Source organism: Ursus arctos, unplaced genomic scaffold, assembly GCF_023065955.2.
Source record: "Ursus arctos isolate Adak ecotype North America unplaced genomic scaffold, UrsArc2.0 scaffold_32, whole genome shotgun sequence".
In the NCBI taxonomy this organism is placed as follows: Eukaryota; Metazoa; Chordata; class Mammalia; order Carnivora; family Ursidae; genus Ursus; species Ursus arctos.
In genome coordinates this window covers 18664424-18674972 of record NW_026623008.1, presented here as the reverse complement: position 1 = coordinate 18674972, position 10549 = coordinate 18664424, and positions in this window count along the sequence as shown.

Sequence of the window (10549 nt, the reverse complement as noted above, 5' to 3'; positions counted from 1 at the left end):
ACTGCCAACCCTGGTCCATGAGCACCTGTCAGGTCCCAGATGTTGGAGGGGCCGCTATGTGCTGGACTTGGTGTTGGGTGCTTCATGCTCTTGTTCTCAAGCAACCCAGAGGGGAGGATGGTTTGCCCACCCAGGTCCATCTGAGTCCGCATCTCATGCCCTGCGGCCTCCCAGGGGATAGCCCAGCCGAACGATTGGGGGTGGGACTTCCTTCTATCACCACTCCGTTCTTCATGGATAACCAACCATGACAGCACCCTGCGGGCAGGGCCCCAGCTCCCAGAGCCCACACAGGACCTGACACATGGTAGGCATTGGAATGTCTTTTGGACGAATGACTCCCAGGGACTGAGACTTAGGGGCTCTGGACCTAGCTTTTACCCAGTGCTCTGGCCCCAAAGCCTCAGGGGGACCCGCGGAGGGCCTGACATCTGCTCTTGGCTTCTGAAGGCTTCCGAGTGTGCTACCGCCAGCTCATTACCGCTAATGTTTGGGGACACCCTGCTTACGACAGATGCTATTAGAAAACCAAATTCTGCTCTATCAGGAAGCAAAGCTAACAGCACAAAGCAGGTTAGGAAGGGAAGATTGATGAGCTAAGGCCCCTGGAAAAGAAATGAGGGAAGTTTTCTTTGCCAGAATACTTTTATTTATTACACTCAGTTCTTGTTAAAGACACAGATACCCCACTGATCTCTGTGGGGCCCAGGGCTGGGGAGATGGGCTGCTGGGATTGGGAGGGCGCTGGACGATGGGTGGGTTTACAAGACTTGACTTAGGTCAGTGAGCCTCTGGGAAAAGGATCCATGTCGGGACCCGGCTCTGGGAAGACAACTCTGGGTTTTGGCAATGGAGCCGGGCTAGGTGTCCCACTGGTGGCACCCTTCCCGGGAGGCTTGTCTCCAAACCAAGGAACTGGGCAAGGCCCGGCCTTGAGAGATTGGGCCGGGAGGGTCGCTCTGCTCAGCGGTGGCACTGCAGGGGCCTTTTGGCACCTGGTCTTTGACCCCTGAGTGGGCAAGGGTGGTATTTGGGAGTAGTGGCAAATGGAAATTACATCCAAGTAAGTGACATGCTAGCCTTGAGGGGCTCCCAGGTGAGCAGGGGAATTATTCTTAACACCCGTTCAACACATGTTTATGGAGGGTCTTCTGTGCTTGGGTATCGGGGATCCATCAGAGAAGAAAAATGGAATCTGCTCTTCTAGACAAGTCAGTGGGTACTCTGACCGCCCCCTTCCCCGGAGGTAAGTGATCTGAGAGAGGGATGTATGCAGAGGAGGGTCCCTGTGACTGTCAGGAGGGGCCAGAAGAGGCTTCACAGAGTGGAAGTCCAGCCAGGCCTGAGTTCAGGAGTCGCCAGTCAGAGCACCAGGGGGAAGATCATTCCAGGGGCAGGAAGAGCAGAGGCAAAGGCCTGACAGCACGAACATCAATGGCATGCCTCTGGCATGATGAGGATTTGAGCAGGGGGACCACAAGGGAGTGTGAAGGAAGAGGGGGCAGGAGAGATGGGCTGGGGCTCCGAGCAACTTGTGAAAAGCTTGGACTTTATCCTCGAGACAACAGAGTCACGGGAAGAGTGGGTCATTCAGCCCCGGAGGCTCCCTTCAGACTAGGGAGGGAGGGTCCTTCCCCTCCGTGCTGGGTCCACAGCGGGCATCGGTGTGGACAGCCCGGGCGCTCGGGCCGGCCGCTGGAAGAGGAGGCAGGGCCGGGGTCACGGCCTCACACCCTGGCCTCTCTCCCTCTCTTTCTCACGCACACCTGCCTGGCCTCCAGCAGCATCCTCTCCTCCCCTTGCTGGCTGCTGCTCTCCAGGGAGAAGGTCAGATCAGGGGTTTCGACGCCAGCTCTAGAAGAATGAGCTGGGGTGCCAGGAGGAGGAAGGCCATCTGGGGCGGGCTTTCGTGCTTCTCCTCTGACTCTAGGCACCAGGACAGGCAGAGGGGTTATTTGCTCTAAACCCAGCCCCTGACATGTTGCCGGCCAATCACAGGACCAGCATTTGGGAGCAAAATGCCACTTGGGAGAGGGGAGGCTTTGCCTGCCTGGACCACGAGGGCCTCTCAGCAAGCTCAGGCCCCACTGTGAGCCTGGAACCGGTGTAGGCTCCTGGCACACAGTAGGGAAGACGGACGAAGCACTTCCTCACTTGGAGCCAACTATTCCAGCAGGAGGAGCGGGTGATACATGCGCGAAGGTGATTTGGGACACTGGTGACCGTGAGGACGAGACAGGCAGGGGCAGGCATTTCCGGGGCAGCCCGAACGGGAGGGAAAGAGGCCGGCTCCCGGAGAGGAAGGGAGGCCAGCGCAGGCCGAGGGGCCGGAGCAGAGGCCCTGACGAGGAAACAAACGTGGTGTGTTCAGGAAACGTGAGAAAGGCAGGGCGGGCTGTGTGGAGCAGCAGGAAGGCCTGGCGAGAGAGCCGCGGCCGGGCCCCGAGGGCGGTGTAGGCGGAGGCAACAAGCTGCGGCTGGACACGATGGGAAACCATCGTCGGCTTCTAAGCAGGGGAGTGACATGTCACTGTTGTTATTTTTATTATTTTATTATTTTTTTATTTTATTATTTTTTATTATTTTATTTTTTTATTAAGCTTTTTAAAAAATTCCAGTGTAGTTACCTGATCTGTACTTTCAAAAGAACTTTCTAACAGCCAAAAAGGAGAGACGACCCCACTCTCCACCGAGGAGCCGATGAACAAAACGTGGCAGATCCGCGCAATGGAGATTTGGGGGCAGCAAGACGGAACGAAGCCCTGCCTCGTTCGCCAACATGGACAAACCTCGCACACATCACATTGAAACAAGGAAGCCGGACGCAAAGACCGCGGGCGTACTGTCGGGTTCCCTTAGCGTGGCAGGTCCGGTAAGGCCGGCCTGGAGACCGAACGGAGAGTCGTGGTTGCCCGGCCCGGCAGCGGGGGTGGGGAGTGGCTGCTGGCGGGCCCGAGGCTTCTTTTTGGGCATAAATGTTCTGAAAGGTGGTTACGGTAATGGTTGTACAAATCTGTGAATACACTACAAAAACAGGAATTGTACACTTCCAACGGGTGAACTTAATGGCATAAAAATTATGTCCCAGTAAAGCTGAGGTTTTGTGTTTTTTTTAAGACCTTTCTGGTTTCTGGGTAGAGGACAGACTGAGGGGAGCAGGAGTAGACAGAGGGAGTGGGGACGCTGGTTCAGTCTCAGCCCAAAGGCATCGGGGCCCTGGGCCGGGAGGGTCATGCAGCCCGTGTCAGGGAGACGATGGTGCCCTTCCCGAGGTGGGAAAGCCTGAGAGGCCCAGGCTGCCGTGTGGACATGACCCTGAGCCGCGGTGTGGAGCGCAGTGTCGGGGAGGGGGTGTGTGCAGGAGTTTGCTGCTGTGAGCTATAGGGACCATAAACTTGCGAGTCACCAGCCAATAAAGGACCCTAAAGCCACAGGATTCAATGAGATCATTGAAGGAGAGAGAAGAGGCCTTTGGTTTGCATGGCCTCGGCGGCTGGTACGTGACCACAGATGTGGCCGTGCCTCCGAGGGCTGAGTGGCTTTGGCTGGATTCACAGGCACAGGGCTGATGTGATTAGCCAGGAAATAGATGAATTGTGGGGGTCACAACAAGCTCTCGTCCTGTCCAGGCAGGGAGATTTATTTCCCGGGGTCAGGAAAGGTCCCCAGGACTCTGTCCACGTGGACAGCTTTATTCTCAGCACCATGGGCACAGGGGCCGTGGGTTGGCTAGCCTGCCTGCCACTGGAGTCTCTTGGCAGCCCAGGGGTCCTGGGGCCTCGTCAGGGTGGAGGATCCCTGGGCTGGAGCGAGTACTCGCTGGGCCTCCCTGGGTGGGGTTTGTTGGAGTGCTGAGCAGTGAATGCCAAATCCAGAAGAATTTTTCCTTCTTATAAAAACACTCTTCCTCCAATGCTGTTGCCCATTCAGGACGGGAGGTCGAGGCTCTCAAATGCAAAGACAGGTGAGTTTCATGCAAGCCACGAGAAACGAGCTGGGCATTTGGGGGCCTCATATGGTTAGTGTCAGGCCCAGGAAGATGGTGCTGGGCCAACAGCCCCGAGCTCTGCTCCTTGTGTCTGCTCTGAACTGTGGCCGGGGCCAAGCAGAGAACAGGGGTTGGGGTTATCGAGCTCCCAGTGTGCCTAGGACTGAGGGGTGCCGAGGCTGGGAGCTGCTTGGTTTGAAAAGCAGCAGAGTTCTGGGCAAGCTGGGAGGAGCTGTCCCCCCTACCAGGGGAAGACATGTCCCAGGGTCCCTCGAGGGGCTTACTTGTGCATGTCACCCTAAAGGGATAGAAAAGGGCTTTATGATGACCAGACAAAAAAGCATAAGAGCCCTGAGTTTACAGGACATAAGTTGTTATAAGTTGTCTCTTGTGAATTTGAGACCAAAAACTCAGTGGAACGTCTATAATCTGAAGACTAAGAGGGAATTCAAAGGCCATTTGCCTGAGATGAGTCCGTGGTGGGAGAGGGCAGCCCAGGGCTCGCTCCAGGCATGGCAGGTATTGGCGGACAGCAGGAGGGAGCTCTCTGGATGCTGGGGAAGTTCTCTGTCTTGATGGGGGGGAGGCTACATGAATGTGTAACAGGTGAACATTCCTGGAGCCGTACACGTAAGATTAGTGACTTTTACACATGTGGCTGTGTCTACACTATACTTCAGTCAAAAAGGTCTTTTAAGGGGCGCCTGGGTGGCTCAGTTGGTTAAGCATCAGACTCTTGATCTTGATCTCAGGGTCGTGAGTTCAGCCCTGCACTGGGCTCCATGCTGGGTGTGTAGCCTACTTAAAAAAAAATAAAGTTCTTTTATTTTTATTTATTTTTTTAAAGATTTATTTAGAGAGAGAGAGGGAGAGGGAGCAGGGGGGAGGAGCAGAGAGTCCCAAGCAGACTCCGCACTAAGTGCGGAACCCAATTCGGGGCTCGATCCCACGACCCTGAGATCATGACCTGAGCTGAAACCAAGAGATGGAGGCTCAATCAACTGAGCCACCCAGGGGCCCCCCAAGCTTTTAAAAAAAGCTTCATTTGGGAGCCCCTGGGTGGCTCAGTCTGTGGAGTGACCACTCGATCTTGGCTCAGGTCATGATCTCAGGGTTGTGGGATCGAGCCCTGCGTGGGGCTCCGCTCAGCAAGGAGGGCAAGGAGTCTGCTTGTCCCTCGCCCTCCCCCTCTGCCCCACCCCCACTTTTGCTTGTGCTCTCTCTCTCTCAAATGAATAAATAAATAAAATCTTTTAAAGAAAAGGTTCATTTAAAGGCTCAAGGAAAAATGGGGCTAATTTAAAACATTGGAGCCATGGAAAAATAAAAGTCAAATGAAGGAAGACACAGTGATTTTGCAGGAGGGGGGGTTTCCTTGAGAGAAGGATGGAGGATGTGGAGACAAGGATGGAAGGGAGAGGCGGAGGCGGAGAGCTCCTGACCTCTGGGGAGGTGGGATTAGAAGGCCGGACATGTTTGTTCTTCAGCAGGAGAGAGTTCACAGAGGGAGAGGCGGTAGGTCAGAGAGCAGGTCAGATGTCTTCCCCAGGGAGCGCGAACAGGCCCCGCTGGGAGGGCCCTTAAAGCCACAGTGGGCGGGGGCAGTCAGGGTGGCCCCCTTGGTGATCAGGTGAGCTTGGGACAGGGAAGGTGTCAAGGCCACATGGTGACTTAGGTGGGAGCCTTATGCTGGGAGAACGTGTGAAGCCGGAAAGGTGACCCAGCAGAGGGTAAGGGTGCAACCAGGGACGCAGGTAGATGGAGGCCCGTGCGGGACACTCCATGGAAGGCCATCTCCTGGTTGGAACTGCCCACGGGGGAGGGGTGAAGGCGGATGGAAAATTACATTCGAGACCCAGAACTCACTGGCATCATACCTGCGCGGATCCAGAAGATTCCGAAGAGAAAAGAGGCCCCAGAGCCAGAAAACAGCCTTGGCTCCACACAGGCTAGCAGAGGAGAAGGGCCATCTGAGGAAGCAGCTTCAACTTTCAAAAGCGCAGCTGGACCTGCTTGACAGGAGTGGGGCCACAGGGGGGAGTGGAAGCTGCGAGAACAAAGGTCATAGGAGAGGCTCCGGTGCCTGGAAGTCTCCAGTTCCCCTCCAGATGGGAAGAGTCCAGAGCTCACGGAAACACAGGGCAGGAGGCCCTTGCTTCTCCGGTACTCCCGGGGGGACCAGTTTCAGAAGCTTCTGCTGAGGACCCCGAGAAGGGTTTCCACTGAGACAGATGTAAGGGGAGGATGACTCCAAGGTCTCGCCCCTCAGAAGTCAGAGGAAACCACCAAAAATGTGAAGTAGGCCATCTCACGGCTCTGCTTCAGCCTCTTTCTCGCTGCCTCAGATTAAAATCAGACTCTGCCCTGGGCCTCGAGGCCCTGCAGGATGGAGCGCGGTCCATGCGACCTGCTCCGACCCACGGGCCGGCGCCCTGCGTTCGCTGCCGCCTTCCCGCTCCTCAGGTGCCCCGTACTTCCCACCTCTGAGCCTTTGCACTCGCTGTTCCTGCTGCCTGGAATGGTGTGTCACACAGGTCCGCTCCCCATCTCCAGTGTCCCCCCCTGCCTGTGACCTCCCAAGCACCGAGCCCCATCTGCACGCGCCTGGCCGAGGAGTCTGCGCTTCTGTGCTGGCCCCACCCTGCCACTGGCCTGCAAGCCCCACGGGGGCGGAGACCTTGTCTGTCTCATCGAAGCTGCGGCTGCAGCACCTTGCCCACTGCCCAGCAGAGACGGTTCATGGCCACCGGCGGAATTACATAAGCCTGAAGGGTTCTGGAACGTTGGCCTGGGCAGCAGCAATGAGCCTCAAAACCAGTGAGGGTCTGGGGTGGGGCCTAAGAACTTGCATTTCTATCAAGCTCCCAGGTGCTGCCGGTGCCTCGGGCTCGCCATCCGTACTCTGAGAATCACGGATCTAATGACTGCCCAATGCTGGATCATTCTGTGGGCCAAAGCAGAACCTCCCCCTCCAGGTCTCAGGGGAACTCCCAAGGGAATAGTGACTGGTGGCAAGGGGCTCCCGAGGGGCAGGGCAGGAGGGTCTGGGTGTCTCCCCACAGGAAGACAGCCACACCCCTGATGATTGCAAGGTTGGCCAGTAAATCCAAAGCCTTGGGAGAGGGAAATTGAGGTGTGGGCGTGCATGCGTGTGCACATGCTTGCACGTGTGTGTGTGCGAGAAGCCTTTTCCTCTAGACTGGGGATGTCCCCACTTGGAGAGTGGCCTGACTCCCCTGTCTTCATGAGGTGAAGGGTGGACTCATTACTTTGGTGAACTGGGTGAAGCCTGACACTCCTGTCACTTTTCCTGGGGGGGGGGGAGGTTGTCACTGCACCGACTAGAGGGCCACTGGACCTGCCATCTTACACTCCACCTTTCTGGGATCTTCCTGTCCCTTGGTGGAAGGAGCTCTCCTTCTCCCTCCCCACACACTTTTTGGAATCTATAGTCAGCCCACAATCCAGGACAGCTCCCAGCGACCTTGCAATAAAACTGATCAACTTTTCCCCTCCCCACCCCAGTTCCTTGTGCCCATTCTCAATCGGTTGGAACTTGTGGGAGGCAGGTGGGCAACTAATCCCTAAACCTCCAACAAAAACGTTTACTGCTGTCTACAACATGTTGGGGTTACAAAAGTGAGGACAAGGTCCCTGGGATCTAGGAGCCCCCAGTCTATTGGGGCAGAGTTCATCCGAACCTGGGTCTGCCTCAAGTATGGTGGGGGCCCAGGAAAAGGAGGTTTTAAGCCTGTTTCAGGTGAGAGTTAAGGAGAGGTCAGGGAAGGCTTCCTGGAGGAGGCGACATTGAGGGCAACCTTGAGGAACGAAGAAGTAGGCAGAGCACACAGTCCAGGCAAGAGGCACAGGGATGGAAATGCACGGAGGTATGTGAGAACATGGGCGATTCTAGATCGGTTTCCAAAGGAAAGGATCTCTGGGCTATTTGCATGCGTTTCCGGGTTGGATTTTACCATTCCCTAAAACACTGAAGGTTTCTGGGAGACAGACCTCAGTTATCATTCTTTATATTTATACCAGGGAGGGCTCATAATTTGTTGTCCAAATCGGGGCACTTTTGAGAGCAAAGGGGGTGTGGTTAATTGACGTGCTGGAACAACAGGTTTAAAAACTAAACTGTCCTGAGCACATGTCATGCGCAGGATGAGGGCTCCCCTAGATTTGGGGTCATTTATGTGAGTAGGGGAGAGGAAGGGTGAGGCCAGGGGACCACTGTGGGTGTCTGCCCAGAGGCCAGGAACAGCTGTTTGCCCTGAGCAGGCCTCTCCCGGCCTCAGTTTCCTACTCTGTAACTCTCTAGCCGCCGTGCCTCCCTTCCAGAGTTGTAGGAAGGATTCGTCAGGTATGTCCTGAAGAGGAAGGATGGACGGGACCTCCCCCCACCCCCCCACTGCCGCCCCTGCAAGCAGAAGGCCTCTGCTAGATTCTGGGCATGCTCCCAGCATCTTCCCTAAGCCCTCCGCCCCTGCCTGAGCAGCAACCCCCCTCCCCACGCCACCCATCCCCTACCAGCCCCGCCAGCCCCTGGAAGCCCTTGGATCTTTCCCCAGTTTCCCAATTTCATAGATTCAGGGCTAACAGCAAAATGCCTGCTCAATGTGAAAAGCGGAAAATGTTCAAATTTATTGCTTTGAGATTTTGGGCTATCTCCTGGGCCTGGTTGATGCAGTTTCCTCCAAGTTTCAGAGCATTTTGTTTAAAAAGAAGGATTTTTGACAGCAGCGTTTTCTAGTTACAGAGAGCGCTCACATAATAGCAATAACAATCATTACTATATGTATTGAGTTACTACACTGGGGAGCTCAATTAACCCTCGAAATCACCCTCCCTTTCCACAGCGACAGGCAGAGGCTCCGAGAGGTTAAGGGGCTTGCCCAAGGTCACACAGCCCAGGGAAAGGGCAGATCGTGGTTTCAGTCAGTCTGTGCTTGCCCTCTCCTGTGCCGCCTTTCTTATCTTCACCTTGACCTAATGCGCGCAGATTTCCAGACACACAGTGTGCGAGAACAAAACAAAACAAAAACCAGAGGCTGTGGTGGAAAGCAGGAGGCTGGAATGAGTATAAAAATAACCAGGTACGTCCAAGGGAACCCTCACCTCCCCAAACAATATATTTTGTGCTAAGATTATTTTTGTAATGATGTGGGTGGTAGAGGGTCCAGTGGGGCAGGGAGTCAGTGAGCAGAGGACTGGCTTTCTAGGTTCTAGGACTGAACTGTCCAAAACGGCGCCCAGTGACCACATATGGCTATTTAAATTTAATGAAAATGAAATAAAAATTTAAATTTAGTTCCCGGGAAGTTAAGTGTTCAAGATCCACTGGTGGCCACCCTGTCGGACAGCACAGAAATAGAGCATTCCCATCACCACGGAAAGTTCTACTGGACAGCACTGTGCTAAGCCACCAGCAAGCCTGCTCCTGTCTTGCCCAGACTGTGCTGGAGGGGCCGCGGATGCAGGTGACAGCTTCCTCTGCCACCAAGGTGAGATGCCATCCTGACACCTGAGCCCCTCCACTCGGGGGAGGTTACAACTCCATGGATGCAAATAATTTTTTTTAAAGATTTATTTATTTATTTGAGAGAGAGAGAGAGGGAGGGAGCATGAGCAGGAGGGGCGGGGGGAAAGGGAGAGAATCTCAACCAGACTCCACGCTGAGCGCAAGCCTGACACGGGGCTCGATCTCACGAGCTGAGATCGAGGCCCTGAGCTGAAACCAAGAGTCGGAAGCTTAAGCGACTGCGCCACCCACGTGCCCCTCCGCGGATGCAAATAAAGAGCAGATGGCAAAGGAGTGGGCGTTTGCTGAGCCTTGCTACTCAGTGTGGCCTGAGGCCCCGCAGCCTCAGCAGCTCCTGGGAGCTTGTTAGAGACGCAGCAGCTCCGGCTCGGCGTCTGACCTGCGAGTATGAATCTGCATTTTAACAAGATCTCCAGGTGGGGGCGCCTGGGTGGCACAGCGGTTAAGCGTCTGCCTTCGGCTCAGGGCGTGATCCCGGCGTTCTGGGATCGAGCCCCACATCAGGCTCCTCCGCTGGGGCCTGCTTCTTCCTCTCCCACTCCCCCTGCTTGTGTTCCCTCTCTCGCTGGCTGTCTCTCTCTCTGTCAAATAAATAAATAAAATCTTTAAAAAAACAAACAAAAAAACAAGATCCCCAGGTGATTCCAGTGCACATTTAAGTTTGAAGAGCTCAGTCTTAAGAGACAGGAGGAGCGGGATCAAGATATTGCTCCAGATATAGGGACCAGACCGATATTTTTAGATATAAAAACATAGCTTTAGCACCCCCGTTAGTGTGTGATTAAGCTTTAGTCCCAGAGGGCTAAGCATCTCTGTGCCACATCATCACTGAGCATGTTTCCAAGGACAGAGCCCCAGCGGGGTGGCGGGGAGGAGCTGGCCCTTCCCTGTCTCCAGCACCTTCGCAAACCTCGAAGAGGTCCCCTCCCCGAAGCAAAGGAGGCAGAACTGAGATTCACATCGTGGGTCTCAAGGACGCTGTCTTTAAGTCAGAGTTTCTGGTTTTGCTTTTCTTTCCA